Here is a 17,416-nt window from a genome sequence, read left to right on the forward strand (position 1 = left end):
CGATGCAACGCACATGATGCGTATTACCATATGCTTTCAAAGATACAAACATGAAATTACAATTCCGTTATCTTCCTATTTTAATATCAAGAAGCTAGAATGCTTTAGCTAAGAGAAGAATGTATTCAGAACCAAAATCAACCTTCTCAAGGATTCCTTCGTTTTAAAACCAGAATCACTTGATTCTGTTTAATAACAGTTTATAAACTTCTTCCTCAACCTAAAAGAGTCTTCAAAGTTTTTGTTGGAAGACCTAAGCTATGTAGGATGTTCAGTACATCAATTTTCCAAACACTGACTGAAGTCTCTCTCCGCAAGTAGCCTGATCTTCAAAGGCAGAAACTAAAATCTTATTCATCTTCTTTTCCCCAGAGCCTGGAATTACCGTGGATTCTTGTCCGTATAAAGTCCACACGAACACTACATTAGCAAATACTGAACCACTCATCACCCCCAAGGGGAAATACAGGGTTAGTTAGGCTCCTGGGAACTTCTAGTCACAACATTCTCATTCAACTGAGCAATACGTAACCTTGATTTATGTGTGTGTCTATGTAAAGACACCTTATTGACTACACATTATTGATTCGTTAATGTCGAAGTCACCGCCCACAGCACCCTAATGCATGCCTGGACAAAGCTTTCATACTACCATCTGCATTTTCTCCATAAGGCACATCACAGCCTTTTTGTGCTTAAGAACACTGGATTCGAAGGCACTTCGGACTTGGCGTGGGGGCCTTTTTAAACGGCCAAATCACAACTAAAAAGCACAAAAATGAGAAATACATGACATTACACTGATTTTGTTTACGGAACGGCTAACTGAAATCAAGAAGGCAGAGTGTTGCATCGTCGAACCTCAGCCTGGAAGGCACACGTGGGATGAGTCCTATTTTCCGCCGCTCTGCGTGTGCACGTGTCCACGAATGGCAGCAAAAGCACGAATACGGATTTGGGGGTTACAGATAATTTTAGTGAGTAGACATCCGCAAAAACAGAATCCGTAAATAATGAGGACTGACTCTGTCTTCACATAGTAGGCACCTGGCGAATATTTTAGAACTGAATGAGTAAGTGCTCCCATTACTTCCCGTAATTTCATTATTAATAATGATTATTATTAAAATCATTGTATTCTCATAATCCCATCTAAGACACGCCCGTTTTACACTGGATCCACTGGGGCAGGAAGCTGTCCACATCAAGACCCACGCTATCCCTCAGCAGTCAAGCTAACCAACTGAGTCTGTGAGAACCAAGCCCCTGCCAACAGGCTATTTTCTTTGTCGATTCTACTAGCCCTTTGCTGATAAATGTGGAAACACAGAACAGCACACGCCATGAGATTCTGCTGGGAAACGAAGGGATCAAGTCCTGCCAATAGACCGGAACAAGAAATTACACACCGCTTAGGCGTCGGCACGGAGACACTAAACACATCGATTCCTGTGCTTAAGCGTCAATATCACCGCCATGGATAAAGTCATCACCGAGGGGAAAGTAAGGTCAGAGTGCTGACAGAACGTAAGTTCTTTTCACACTTTGTCCTTGGAAAGACAGTTCTCTGATTTGTGACTGTAGCCATTTTCGAACACGGCGATATCCGAGAAGCATCTCACTTCACCTCTTAGACAAACCGATTTGACTCTTCGAGCAAGTTCTCACTCACACGCGTTCGGTGACGAGCCGGTCGGCCCGCTCCGTCTCAGAGTCACGGTCATCCTCCACGGGGCAGCAAACACAGCAGAAGTTTCTGGCCACCTGCTCCCGCTACGGCTTTTCCTCCTCGGCTCACGTACACGCCCCTCAACCTGCTACCTCCCTGTCAATATCGTGCCCCCCTCCCCCCCAACGCAACAGCCGCCAGTCTGCACGCCACCCGTGTAAGCCTCCCGCACACGGCACATCTGATTTCTGGAAAGGTTCGTGAACATCACCTATTAGCTCTGAGACTCCCAATTCCCTGCCTCAACTCTGAATCACTTTTCTGACAATAAGTTAATGGCCGAAGAAAGGGGACATGATTTTTCTGGTCGCTGACACCAGCTAACTCACGGAATAAAATTCCACCTGTGCAAGACAGCTTGCCAGGGTTTTCTCTGAGCTCGGCCACTTCCAGACCCACGGAGCAAGTTCATCCTTCGATGCCTCAACTTCCTCGCCTGTAAAATGGGGCTGACGATAGTATCTACAGCTCACAGGATTGCTGTTAAGGATTAAATGAGGAGAAGAGATTACAACTGCTCAAAACAGTGCTCAGCAAATGTTGGCCGTCACTAACACACGAATATAAAATATCAGTTTATAGAAGTCAAAAAACAAATTACTGTATTGCTATAAAAGTGGCCTCAGTAGAATATCATAGCTTAAGGACGGACCTGGAGAAATTCAGTGGCATTTCTAAATTCCCAAGACACTTTCTCGACTTCCTTGGTGATAGAAGTATAGATGTTAAACAGATAATTCCTGCTTCTAATTGGTTGTACATGCTGATTACCGTGATCTGTAATTCTCATTGCTAACTTTATTCAACGAGGGTGTATTTAGAAATGTAAGATTAGGCAATAATGCAGAACTTGAATTGCACTAATCTGAGCTGATCTCAGGATGAGCAACTAATAATTTTTGGTACATAGTGAGCTAGGTTATTCAGGTTTATAGACTTTCATTTTGATATGGACCCCTTGGGCTCCCTTTTTAAATTTTTTTTATTAAGTTTATACATTTAGTTTTTGAGAGTGAGAGGGCAACCTAGGGAGAGAGAGAAAGAGAGAGAGAGAGAGAGAGAGAGGGAGAGAGAGAATCCCAAGCAGGCTCCATACTGTCAGCGCAGAGCCCGATGTGGGGCTCAAACCCATGAACTGTAAGATCATGACCTAAGCTGAAATCAAGAGTCAGACACTTAACCACCCAGGCGCCCCAAATTGGGCTCCCTTTTTTAACGAGAGGCACAAAATTCCAGGTTTGAATGTTATCTTTCCTCTTTAGGATTTCATAATGAGCCATTGATACAGTTAAGCATTTTACTGGATGACATACCGTTCAGACTTTATCACTATAATGACAATTTGGCTCTAGAACATGCTCCGTCTGGATTTTTTTTTTTTTAATGAGTAGAGAGAATATGTTTGGCATATGTACCAGTAGATTATCACCAGTCTTGAACAGCTAAATCTCATGAATCTCATATTCCTCATTTTAGCGTAAATGCCAGTAAATATGTTGCGACACATGGCCTGCCAGATGTTGTGTTGCTGAACGATCTCAGTCCGTGGTCAGTCTCCCCCCTTCCCCATAGGTTCCGAAAGACAGAGGTGAAGGTACAGATACTGAGGACAGCGTATATAAGTTTTTGTACTGGCCACCTACTGAACTACCCCGTTCATCATATCTGCCAGCGTTCTTTTTTCACACAAAAAAATACCAAATGTGAAGCCTCGTAAGGGGTAACAAACATACCACAGAATACCATGCACGATGAATTAAACATATTTTTGCTAACAAACATCCATTTCTGCCAAACAATTCAGAAAGAATACTAAACTGTTTAAGCAGACAGGAATCTGGCCTACAGTCAAGAACAGCAATATAGTTGAAAGAGAAAGACTTCAGTAGAGCTGCTTTTGCAGACAAAGAGCCGTTTCCCACTCTGCACAAAGTGTGGGAAAGGAGCCAAGGGCGCTGCTTATCAGCTGTCTGACATCAGAGCAGGACTGTGTGCGTCAGCCGGCCCAGGAGGGACCCCTGGCTTATGGCAAAGGCCCGTGTGCTTCTTCTCTTATCAGTTTACAGCGTCTGGCACCTTCAGCCATTCCTGTGTGAACCCAAGAGGCAGGGAGGTGTGTAATTGTCGGGTAGGGTGTAGGCTAAAGTTGTGAGCTAAGCAGGTTTGAGCCACTGAGGAATGAAACAAACAGCCTAACATACTACATTAATTACAATAAAAGTTTCTGCCCTCAAATTCAACCTTTAAAACAAGTGTTTCATTTTTTAAAAAGGTGCTCTAGCTATACATGACAACTCTCTCTACTGACACGGATGTGCGTCAGAGTTCTAGTTCCAAAAGAGTCATTCCATTAAACTCCATTTAGGAGAGTTAGAGACACAGCGATCTGTTAGAAAACGTGCATGTAACGCTTACGTTAGCTCCATTGAAACAGGTGTTTGGGGGCTGAGAATCGGATTAAAACTGCTTTCAAGTGCTCGCCAACGTGTGCATCTGGAAACACAGGGTCTGAAAGGCAGGCGGAGGCACACCCAGTGACCTGGCGGGGCTCAGGCACAGCCCTCCAACCAGGAGCGAGAATTTCCTGAAGAGGGAAACTGCCTTATAGAAACTACCCACAATTAATTTTTAAAAACACCTGACTTAAAATTACCTTAAGTTTTTAATATTTGAAGAAATATCACACTTGCTAACCAAAAATTAAGCTTGTCGACGTAATAAACTCGCGTTTTGAAGATCCAAAACAAAAGACTTCTACGGGCTAGTTTGAATTCAGCTTGTACGTCAAATAGTCCTCTATTAAAAAACCACAAGGTGTTTATTCCATGATTTATAGCTATCTCTAATTACACTTCACGAACGACATGGGACCCTGCTGACACAGCCAATAAAACAGACTTAAGAAATTACAAACCTACTGCTTATTATTCCTTACAGCTTCTGTGTTAAATTGAAATGAAAATAATCAACTTGCACCCAGATACTCCCCTCTGTGGGTTGGAAGTCATGATGTCATAAACCGTGGCCAAGTAGAAACCTGGTTCTCTCCTTCCGGGACAAAAAAAGTCCCCTCACTGCCCACACCTTCTGTTAAGGGCTGAAAGGCGTTCCCACAAAATTCTACGTAGAAGCCCTAACCCTCAATGGGAGGACCCCTGGAGATGGGGCTCCTGGGGAGGGGATGAGGTCACCGAGCGGGGCCCTCGGGGCAGGATTCGCGCCCTTCTGCAAAGACAAGCCACGCGAGCGCGTGGCAAGAAGAGGGCCGTGTGCAAGCCAGGAAAAGAACTCTCATCAGGAACTGGAACAGCCTGGACCTTGACCCTGGCCTTCCAGCCAGAACTGTGAGAATAGGCGGCCGTTGTGTCAGCCCCCCAGTCTAGGGCACCTTGTCACAGCAGCCGAGCGGACCAACAGCCCTTTTCCTGTCCTCACACCTCAGTCCTCCTCTCATTCCTACGGAGTCGGCTCTGTGCCCTCACTCGCACCCTTCCATCCGTGTCCCCGGCCTTCTCGGCCGTCTCCGCCGCCCTACTGAGCGTGAAGAATTGTCACAGCGATGCCTCAGCTACCACCACGGAATACCTTGCCTATCCCGGCACAACGTAAACCCAAACATCCAAGTCCTTTCTCTGGCCTCAATTGTTCAGAGGAGACCGCACAGCTGTGCCAAACCCTCAATTTCTCCCGGGATGACGCCGTGTCCTGGTCCCCAGGGAGCAGAACCAAGACTTCCTTCACTCTTCCGCACCCACACACATCGTTGTCTCCCTGACACGTAACGTGACTGCTTTGATTTCTGGGAGGATCCTTCCCTTTTCCTCCTCAGCATCTCTCTGAACCGTTACCTGCATCCTACCTTCTCCCTTAACCCAGCCAGCTCTTCCCCTCCCCTGCACCCCCTTCCCCCGGGACCCCGGAGATCCCTTCTTTGTTTTGTTCACTCAATTACCCCTTTCCACATCTCCGGTCCTCAAACTCTCTTCATCCCCTTCTCACAGATTTCTAATACGCTTGCCGACCAATCCCGACGCGACAACAATCAAACTTCCCTCAAGCCGGGGAAACTCATCATGTATTCTCTTTTTCCTTCTTCCACCATCCCGCGCTCGCCGTCCTGCCCTCAGTCAGATCCGTGCCTCCATCACCACACTGTGACATCAGACCCCATCGCTGCCCTGGAACAGCTTTCGGAGATTTGAGCCAAACTTCCCTGAGCAGTTCAATCCGATCATCTCGGCCTCCTGACGGCCTCAGTCTTCACCTGCTCAGACTCAGCCATATCAGATGTTAGGAACCAATCCCGTGCTTTCTTGATAATTTCTCCTACGTAACACACCAGAGAAGGCCTGTTATCCAACAATCAATGTGCCTAAAGCAAGTAAATCATCGCACAGACTACCCATCCTGAGAAGCGTAAAGTGAAAAACAGCCAACCAGAACTTCACAGAGACTCTCAAAATCTGTTACAGCCCATCCGATACTAAACGCTGCAAGCTCTAGAAAACAATAAAAACCTGCCAACGATGCCTTGAGGAGTCACTGAGGGTTGATGTCCAAAAGACATCAACGTACGCACGAAACAAGTTTCAGTCGATCGGTAATTTTAAGACCCTGGCAGATTAACACTCAGGGCTACAAAGTACTAGTTTGCGACCTACCGAAGTGGCCTTTCCAAGTGTCTTTTGCGGACTTAGAGCCTCTGCTCACCTGTTAAATGTTGGGATTTCGTCTCTCCTATCCTCATTCTATCAGCCCTTTCCTCTCCTCACACCAGGGAAGGTCACTGTGGCCACTCCAGAACAAATCCTGATTGGACAAATCGATCATGAGAGCAACCTGGTCCCCTGCGAGTCGGCCGGTTAGCCACTCTCCCTCCAACACGCTAACCAGGCTACAGTGAGAGCATCTATCTCGCCGCCATCAGAACAAAGCCAACTGGCAGAGTGGGTGCAGCCAAGAAGTGGGTCCTAGGAATGTCAAGGAGCCACGAGTTCATCAGGCCTGGAGCTGCCCTGCCTCGGGGCTCCTGGTTTGAGCGCATCACCTTTCGTACTCTTCAAGCGATCTGGATGGGCTGCAACCTAAAGGTACCCGATTACGGACACAGTCCTGTGAACCAGCCCTACCGCCTCCCCCGCCCCCACCACAGTTAACTAGTGTTTCTGCTTTCAGGTCTCCGGGGCAGCATCTCTGCACGCTACCCTGGCTGGGGGAACCCACCCCCTGGGGACGCGCAGGCCGGCAGGACGGACACCGGCAGCACAGGCCCTCGGGGCGGCCGGCCCGCCACCCCACACTGCACGCGGGTCCACGGCCAGGGACACCGGGAAGCTGCGAGCAGGCTGGGCAGGTCCTGAGGCTGCGGCCGTCCGCGTCCGGACGACCCCACGCCTCCGCAGGCCGCGGGGCCCCTAACACGCCAGCACCCACGCGTGGACCCTTCACCGCGTACTCTGGGGCCCACCTCCCGGCCGCCCTGCACCGGGAGGTCCACCCAGACCCCGCCCGGGGTCCCTCCGGGGGGCCTCCACGCCCCACCAGCCGCCACACCCGACGGCAGGTCGGGCGGAGGCGGGCACTTCCGGTGACGTCACGTGCAGGCCGGAAGTACAGCCCGGCCGCCGGCGTCTCGGGGAGCCGGAGTTTTCCTTCGACTGAGGTGGGCACGCGGCCTGGAATCCGGGACCCGCAACTGGAGGCCGGGCTGAAGAAACAAGAACACCTGGAAGACTGTTTAAACAAGCAACATTGCACAGCCCCTTGCCCCTGCCAGCCCCCCCCCCCCCCGGCCTCTCCCCTCACCCCCGGCTGAAAAAGAAGACACGAGGATGCCACTCGGTGGGCTGCGAGGCGCAGGGGCAACACGGCTGAGTACCCTGCTGGGTTCCCGCGGTGCGCGGAGCCGCAGGCCCGGGGAGGCCGCATCCCTGTTCGTTCAGTGGCCGCGGGTGTCTTGTTACCCGCGTGGGTAAACTGGACCCCTTGCCCCTCCCCAAGGCCTCTTCCTCCCCGCAAGAATCCAGGCGTGTCGGTGACCTCAAGATCCTCTTCTGCGAACGCCACAACCCGGTGGCACACTGACAGTTTTGTAGGGTGGGAGCAACGTGCGTTTTAAGGTTTTAAGCGGAAGGGCAATAATCTGTTTCACATTTGTATTTTAAAATGCAGCATTTAGTTCCTCACTGTTTCAAAACCAAGTGAAAAAACTCCGATATGGAAGCACCTCCACGACCTGGAGCCAAACACACCCTCCCCTCCCCCCCCCCCCCCCCCAGCTCTGACTCTAGGTCCTGCCGCCCATTCCCACCTCAACCCTCTCCTAACAAATATGCAGCCCTCCTCGTCCACCGAACTTTCTCTACTTCTGTTCTTACATGCATAATACAAAGTCACTGTCTCCGCCTGATTTCTCTCCATGCCTGCCTTAAAGCTCTGTCTGAAAGTCAACCATCCGGCTGTGCAAGATAATGTAAGACGTCAGTGCCACTCCTGTCCCTAAGGTGTTCACAGTCAGACCACTAAGAACACAGCGTTGGAACAACTGTGCAAGAGGCCTAAAGGAAAAGGGAGAACAGACTTACCAGTTGACTGAAGGTGGTAGGCCCGTGGGGATGAACCCCGGTTTTCCACCTCCAGTAGCTATGTGAATGGCACCACTACCCAAAGAGAAAGAACACGAGAACTTCAAATTTGGACAGGTTAAATTCTACAATTTTTAGTATAGTAAGAAAAACAGATGAAAATAGACCTTAATTTCCTTCGTAGATCCATTATAATGACAGTGAGGGAAGAAAACCCAAGTAAAAAGGCCTGTCAACTGTTCAGTTCTAACTTGCCATATCTCTTAACGCCCATAAAAATAGAAACATTGAGTTGTCTGTTGAAGCCTTATAATCGAGAAGAACAGTTTGGACCATTTAATACTAATTTGAGTTATCAGCACACTTGGACAGAGGGACAGCGCTATGGACTGAATGTGTGTGTTCCCTGAAAATCCGTATGCTGAAGCCCTGATCTTCAGTGTTTCAAGGTGAAACCTTTGGGAGGTAATGAGCTCATGATGGTGGAGGCCTCCAGATGGCATTAGTGCTCCAGAAGAGACAGGAGAGACTTTGTCTCACTCTCTCTGCCATGAGGATAATGGAGGAAGGTGGCCGTCTGCAAACTCTCAGTAGGAGAGCTCTCAGTACGAGCCAAATCCTCCTGCACCTCCAGAATCAGCCTGTGCCTCCAGAGAGGAGGAGCATAAATGTCTGTGGTTTAGGCCACCCAGCCTACGTATTTGTAACAGCAGCCCAAACTGAGTAAGAGGGGAATATGCATGTCACTGAAAAGGTATGATAAACAGAATTAACAAAACAGTGAATTTCTCGTAATGTGCTGCTAAGGCATTCAAGCTTTGAGAAATTTCCTTTGATTCTGATGAGCAAAAGTGCTAAATCCTACTGGGGGTGGGGATTAACTTATTCCGTTTGGCACAAAGGATTTGAATAGCCCTAAGCTGATCTCATATTTAAAGAAGAAAAAAGGACTCAATCAGTAGTTTTGAGAGGAGCATTGAGTAGAAGTCCAAGGACAAGGAATTTTGTTCTGGCCATTTCATGAACTTGCCACACAAGCCTAGAAAAATCACAAAAGGTAATTTTAGTGATTTGGCTTTTATCTCTTCACCCAACGATGCATTGATTAGTCCATTCAACAACTATTTTTGAGCATCAACAAAATGCTAAGTACTAGAAATCTAGAGATAATAAAAACAGGGTCCTTGGGGCGCCTGGGTGGCTCAGTGGGTTAAGCGTCTGACTTCGGCTCAGGTCATGATCTCACAGTTCGTGAGTTCCAGCCCGGCATCGGGCTCTGTGCTGCCAGCTCGGAGCCTGGAGCCTGCTTCAGATTCTGTGTCTCCCTCTTTCTCTGCCCCTCCCCCACTCATGTTCAGTCTTTCATTTCTAGAAGTACAAAGCAATACAATAAAAAGTAAGCGAACTGTAGCGAAAGTGTTAAAGTTAATGCAAGGTTAAAAACACAAAACCAATGGGAAAATAAAAACTATGTGATGAGAGCTTCGTAAGTAGGAGCCTATGTTTTAAATCATTATACTTCACAAATCTGTATCTCAATTTAATAACAAGTTAGAGATCCATATTTCAAATGAAGTACATTTTTCCAAGATGAATTTGTTCTTATCAAATGACCTACTCACCAAGTCTTAATAAATCTACCTATTTTAAAAGCACAAAAAATGAAATTTAAAAAGGTTTTGAGAAAACATACTGAATATAAAAATGGGACTCAATTCGAAAGAACGAAAATCATACATACACCAAAAGAAACAACATAGATTCATGAATCATGGGAACAGATGCCCAAAAAACGCCAAATTCTACTCTTTGGGGATTTTTATTAGCTATACAATCAAGTATAGATGATTCTTCTGAGCTTTTATTTCTTGAACTTCCTTTATTTTGTTGGCCTTTTCAAATTGTTATACATTCAAAAATTAAAGCAATATAAAGACAGTATACACAGAGAAGCCTGATTCTCACCAGACCCCACCCCCACCCCCCGCCACAAACACACGCACAAATTATGATTTCCTGTGTATCTTGCCAATGTTCCTTCAGGTAGCAAATAATGAACTTGCATGAATACAAGCGAAGCATATCAACTGTATCCACCACCAAAACACCAGCCTTCACAAGCTGCTTGATTCATGCAAAGCTTTTCTGAGCCAACTGCTTACGATAATAACAGTCAACATTTGTCGAGTGCCTACTATGTACCAGGATGTACCAGGCAGTATTCTAATCACTTTCCATTTATTAAATTATTTAATCTTCAAAATAACCCTATGACAGATCAGTAGGTCTACGTCTTACAGAAGAGGAAAAGAGGACTAAGAGACTAAGTAACTTGCTAAAGTTTACCCAGCAAATACGTAACTGAGCCATGTTTCCAATGAGTGTGCCTTCAGATTGCATAGTCTCGAATTCCTACTCTCCTCCTACCTGTCAACCTTACTGCCTCTCAACCGTTCACAGGTTAAAAGCCAAATATTGTGGTTGGCCAAAAAATAACCTTTCAAAAGACGGCCATGCCTCCTCCCTAGAACCTGGGGATGCTACTTTATATGGCAAAACATGAAATTAAAGATTTTGAGAGGAAGAGCTTAGCCTGGATTCTCCAGGCAGGTCCCTAAATGTTCACACCTTCAAGGTATCCCACACAGTGCTACAGCCGCTCAAATAATTCTCTTCCCAGGAAAGCGGAAAGAAAAAGACAAGAAAGCACAAACTGTGTTAAAGTATATATGGGGAGAAACCAATCAGAACAATTCAAGGAGAAAGCTGCACACCAAACACTGGGCTCTCAAATTTAAATTTAATAGTTAAATTGCTCATCTTTAGCAACACTTTAAGGAAAACCAAACGAGGAATTTCCTTTCGGCTCTCGGTTCTTCGATGGGGATAAGTTAGTTTTGCTATAAACATTTAGCATTTATTCCCGAGGAAGATGAAGACATTTCTCAATTTACTGCACTGTATCATTTTATTAACACTAGCAGGACTGATAGAAAAACTAACCACTGCATGTCTCATCAAGTAAAAACTGTAAGAAACCTAGCAGTTAGCAAGTTCTAGGCCCACCCATCGTGACTGAGGGCCAAATGTGGAGGAAAACTCCAGGCTCATACCTCACAAGGGAAAAGACTGTTTATCAGGCAGGCGGGGGGGGATTTTTTCTCTTATTTTCATAGAGCACCCGAGAGCAGAGTTACAAAACACTGAAACGTATGCAAACCTACACATCTTAAAAGTTTTTGCAAACGGGATTAACAAACCTACCAAAATGCTTGTTATTTCTTAGAAATAACAACAAGATTTAGTCAGTCTTAAAACATACAGCTTAATAGAATGCTACATTGAATGCAGCCTTAAAAGCCTTCCTCCAAAAAGCCTTTCTGGTCCCAGTTTGTCAGATGATCACGTATGACCTTGGATAAACCGACTTTAAATCCATCCGTAAGTAAGTTGGTGGTTTCCCCAAATTTAAAGTATGAATGATTTCTTTTCCTCCTTCCCTGATTCACATGATAGAAGAACTAAGGCATAAGTCCTCTGGGAAAGCCCTGTTCAAAAGCAAACCAAAACAAGACATACTTTTCACATGCCTTCCAGGAAAAAGAAATGACTATCTCTGCCTTTTTAGAATTCAGGCTGCAAACTACAGAGGTTAAATGAAGATAAGCACCTTACAAAAGGTCTCCACACAGAAACACCCAGAAAACACTGCTGCCCAGCTATCAGAACCCTGTGGGTCTCAGAGATCCAGCGACCAGAGCTGAGTTCCACCCCTCCAAGTACAATGCTCCCTTGACATTTTGTTTCTGTTGCCAATCCTATGAAACCAGATGACCCTATTCTATTTTAACCAGTATTAGCCTTTATACTTTTCCTATTACCAACCAGAAATGTTATCTTCTGTCCTTAAGGGAATTTATAAAGTTGAACAAATATTGCTTTAAAAACTGGATGGGTTTTCTTTCTAAGTACATGTCTACTGCATTTCAAATTAAGTTATTCTGGTTATAACAGACACCAGGAGAAAATACCTCTCCCATCCCCACCCCTCCCCAGCCTTGGCTTAATACTAGAGCAAAATCCTGGTGGCATTAAACTACGGAGGAGTGAGAAAAATGAATATACCGGGTCCCCCGCCATCAAAGTCAGTGCTTTCAAATATATTCCAAGATAAATATGAAGTAAAACGCCTGCATTTAAGCTACATTGGGAGAGACACTAAAAATAAGTTGCATTTGAAAAAGCACCGTTTTAAGAAAGCGTGGACGTGTAACTCAATCACAACAACCACGAGGAAATCATAGATTTTTACAGCTATTTCCCCTCGGTTAACAAAGTGCTTGAATCAAAACGAATTCGACAATGGGACAGGGTTGTTTCGCCCAGATACTTTCCCGTGGCATCGTATCAGGATTCGTTATAAATGAGCATGGTCCAAAGGGAATCACGCTGCAACCTTCTTGCCTATAAATCTTCACAGCCAGCACTAAGGGGACTTTTCTTCCCAAGCCCCCAAAATAGCTGAAAGCATCTCAAGCGTTTTCCCTGACAAGTATTTTCAGCACGCCTCTGTCAGTTTTTCAAGGCAGAACTTGGAATAAGGTTGAAGTTTTGTACTTGGAATAAAGCTGGTGCGGTAGTCCTGGGTCAATGGAGAAATTATTTGTTTATTGTTTTGTCTTGCTTTGCTCTACTCCAGTAAACCTGTCAGTCAGTACTGGCTGTGGTCTCCCCTTCAAAGCCCAGGGTTTCCAGTAACAAGAACCACAGCTGTATGGGACGGGCTGCCAGAGATGTGAATGACCACAAGCATTACTCATCCGGTCCTGCCCTGCTCTGTAATCTTGGCCAAAAGGCAATGTCACGTTCACCTCACACTTGGGACACACAAGCGAAGAGCTCACACAGCTCCTCGGAAGACCCTTAAAAATGCTAATGTAGCCGCTGAATATAGAGTAGCCTGACGTAAATTAAAAATATAACCTACCTGAGATTGCCTTCAACGGGTTTTATGCGTTTGCCAGAAGGAACTTAATCCACAAAGCCGACCCAGTCATTCAGCAGTGTTTTTTGTTTAAAAGACTACACTGTGTGTTTGTAACAAAGATCTCAAATATCTATTTTAAAATACAAATAGAAATGCTATTACATTTAAAAAAAACATTCGTTATAGTACAATCGGTTTTAATTGAAATCCACAAATATATATGTATCATATATATATATATATATATATATGAACGATACAGTTCAAAATGCCCTCATTAAGGAAGTTGAGGATATGATTCAATTTTCTTTTTTTTTTAATTAAAAAAAATTTTTAACGTTTATTTATTATTGAGAAACAGAGAGAGTGCATGAGCATGGGAGGGACAGAGAGAAGGGGAGACACAGAGTCTGAAGCAGGATCCAGGCTCTGAGCTGTCAGCACAGAGCCGGACGCGGGGCTCGAACTCACAAATTGCGAGATCACGACCTGAGCCGAAGACAGACCCTTAACCGACTGAGCCCCCAGATGCCCCTATACGATTCAATATTCTAAAATGAGCAAAAGCAGCATGAATATGGGATACTACAATAAAACAATTTTTAAAATATCAAACAATTCACATATCGACTATTACATCAACAAAATCTACAGGTAGTATTAGGACATTACATAAGTCACATTTCAATTCCTTTAAAGTCTTACAGTAAATATTTATGTTTTAATAAAGAGATTTTGATTGTAACTTAAGAAATTTTAAAAAGGCAAATGCACTCCTAAACTATTCATCTTGTAAGGACACTAACCTTATGAGTCATGTAGGTGATTCTGATTAAGGTAAGGATGCGAAGAATATCGAGTCAAAATTCCAGACGCGCTGAAAACTTTCCTCAGATTTCTTGTTCTATCGCAGCCCACAAAACAAATTATTCTAAGTGTGCTAAATCATCCATATTAATACTTGTACCAGGAGATGAGATTCTTGCTGAATTAAACTGGCCTGTAGAACATGAGCTTTCTATTAATTGCTTTCTACATGGATTACTTGACATAAATTTTTTTTCATTCCTGGTAAGGAAGAACTCTATAGTATTGGATTTGAATTAGAGGTAGCAGTATTTAATAAACAATAAACTTAGTAGGTATATATATATATATATATTTGGCTTTAAATACTGAAAACCCCTTAATGGAATAACGCCCAAATTGCAGTGAGCACATCTAGTGCTCAAGTCTTGGTGACTAAATACCCTTCTCCGTTAACAGGACCGAGGCTCCTTGGAGAAATGGCTGATTCCTGGTATGAAATAGGAAAACATAAAGTAAATGTGGAAAAATCTGTGCTAGAAGGCCAAGAAACACCTAAGGCTAACAGGCAGTATGGGAAACAGACTAAGAAAATGTTCTGCAAGGATTCGTACAGGCCAAATCTGGGGCAGTTTGAGGATCAGAAATCATATATATAGCTATGGGCTGTAATACATTAAATACAAAAGGAAAATGGATACATGTGGTAATGTATTATTGTACATTGAAATGTACAAGAAACTCACGAGTCCATGTTAATACCCAAAGTAAAACAAGGAAGGGGGTAGCTCTTGTGTATAAGAGAATTCAAAATTTAAATGAGGAGGGAATACTGGAATTTTTCAAAACACATCCTTCTGTAAACCTCGAAGTAACAGTTCAAGCAAAATTCATCAACGAATGGGAAAACCACTTGAATGACTGGGTGTTGAGAACTAACAGTCCCACCGCCTGCAAGTACCATTCCCCAGATCACTCATTACAAAGGAGAAAAGATACCTTTACAGTAGAGACATCTGGCTGACACCAACTGAACCTAAGGGCAAATTTAGCATCACTAAAAATAGAACTGACGTTATGTGATACAGTGAAAACGTGTGCTAAGCCAGAGAACCATATACTCTCCTGCATAGTTTGAAAGAGAAGCGGCATCTAAAGGGACGGCAGGAGGGAAGGCTGGTAAAACAAGACCCAGATCGTGAAGTAGGGATTATCTCCAATCGACGCGTGAAGAAACGGAACTTCAGAGAAGTTGGATAACTCTCTCAGAATCCACTGTCTCATCAGTGGCCGAGCTGAAGTTCGCACCAAGTCCGTCTGGTCTAAAACCCAGATGCTTTTGACTACAGGAGCCTGGCAACCTCAACCTGATCGTCCATTCTCGTACATTTTGCAAAGCAACTTGGCCAAAACTTTGACGCTATCCTTCATGACTTTCTCCCCACCTCCACACTTCATGCACCAGGCTGTACCTGTTGGCTGCACCTTTAAAATATATTCACGACCCCACCACGGCTCATCCAGTCTCCTGCCTACTGTGGCCCAGGCCACCACGATCCTTTGCCTGGACTGCTCACTGGCCTCCTAACTTGTCTCCCTGTGTCTGCTTCTCAACGCAGAAGCCGGAATGGTTTCAGTAAGTCAGAACAGGTCATCTCTCTCCTTATAAACCCTTTCACGGCTTCCTATGTTATTCAAAGAACAGACAAAACTTTTAATGGGGCTCTGAATACCCTACACAATCTTTCTTTTCTCCCTTACTCTCTCACTCTGGCCTCTCTGCTTCGCCTCCCAATATTCCAGCCATGCTCTCAAATCAGGTTTTTACACCTGCTCTAGGTTCCCTCGGAAAACCTTGTCACGAGCAATCTGCGTGGCTCACCTGCTTGAAATCTTGGCTCAGATTTTACCTTCTTGGTACAGCCTTCCCTGCTTGTATCAAAAGTGTAAGTACACTCCATCTCCCCCCTCACTGTTGCATTTTTCTCCTGAGCACTCACCTCCAACCTGATGCGCGATTTACTTAATCTTTTTTAACGTTTATTCAATTTTTGAGAGACAAAGAGAGCCAGAGCACGAGCAGGGGAACGGCAGAGAGAGGGGGAGACAGAATCCGAAGCAGGCTCCGGGCCCTGAGCTGTCAGCACAGAGCCCAACCGGGGGCCCCTGGGGGTGGTTCAGTCGGTTCAGCGTCCGACTCTTGATTTCGGCTCAGGCCGTGATCTCATGGTTTCTGAGTTCGAGCTCCGTGTCAGGCTCTGCAGTACAGAGCCTGCTGGGGATGCTCTCTCTCCCTCTCTCTCTGCCCCTCCCCTGCGCACTCTCTCTTGTCCCTTTCTCGTTCTCTCAGAATAAACACCAAAAACAAAACAAAAAAAAACACTTTAAAAAGACTTTTACCCCACTTATTTTTTGTTGAGGGGGGAAGAAAAACGAAACCTGTCAATCCACTGGGTAATTAAAATACAATATCTATTTTGGCAACTCTTTAATTGCATCTGAGAATGGTTAAAATTTCGTTCTGCGAAAGTTTAGAAGCAAACTTTATTACTCATAATTGAATTTCTGTTCTTATTTCCACATTTTGGAAAGAGATCGCTCCATATGACTAGCTATACCAAAGAGATCTTAAAAATATAACTTTTAAGAGTTACGGGCAAACGCACTGGTAACTTACCGTCAACGTTATCTCTTCAAACAGGAAAAGCAACTGACAAAATACTCTTCAGCAAAACTGTACTTAAAAGTTGCCAAACTTAAAATATTGGTTCAGAAGTGGTTCCCCATCACGAAAAAGGAAGTTCTTCCCCCGATCGGTAAAGAAGGTACCAACGTGTGACGTTGGGCCATGGGCTCGTCCTAAGGTTCAGGTGTGTAAAATGGTCATGATAATAAGAGCAATCTCATAAGGATTATCGTAAAGGATAATAAGGATAACGGATGTAAAACTTTTAATATACTGCCTAGAATGTGATAGTTGCTCAATAAATTGTTCCTCGGGTTCTTCTATTTTCCACTAAGCTTATACAGGGGGTACCATCACAAATCCTTTTTCAAAGAAAAAGGTTCCATCATCTCTCGATTTTTTCGGATAGACGTTACTAATCCCAGATGAGCGGTCAGAAACTTGGTTCACTACCAGCCAGGAGCCACCGGGCTGTGGAGCTCAAAGGCAAATACCTCGTGACTGCCCTTGCACCCGTTCACCCTCTGTCGTCTCTGGAAGAGATCTCCAGTCGTCTCTCTGGAATGCCTTCCTCTCACCTGCCACCTCACCCAGACGCGCCTCCCAACCCTTCAGAGAGGTGA

General features: G+C 45.0%; 1 protein-coding gene across 4 annotated transcripts in view; it reads right to left on the bottom strand.

Moving 5' to 3' along the window:
* The window catches only part of PDE10A (phosphodiesterase 10A), a 369,960-nt gene that overhangs the window by 219,888 nt on the left and 132,656 nt on the right, over positions 1-17,416 (bottom strand). The window lies entirely within an intron of this gene.

Source organism: Panthera tigris, chromosome B2 (assembly GCF_018350195.1).
Source record: "Panthera tigris isolate Pti1 chromosome B2, P.tigris_Pti1_mat1.1, whole genome shotgun sequence".
Classification (NCBI taxonomy): domain Eukaryota; kingdom Metazoa; phylum Chordata; class Mammalia; order Carnivora; family Felidae; genus Panthera; species Panthera tigris.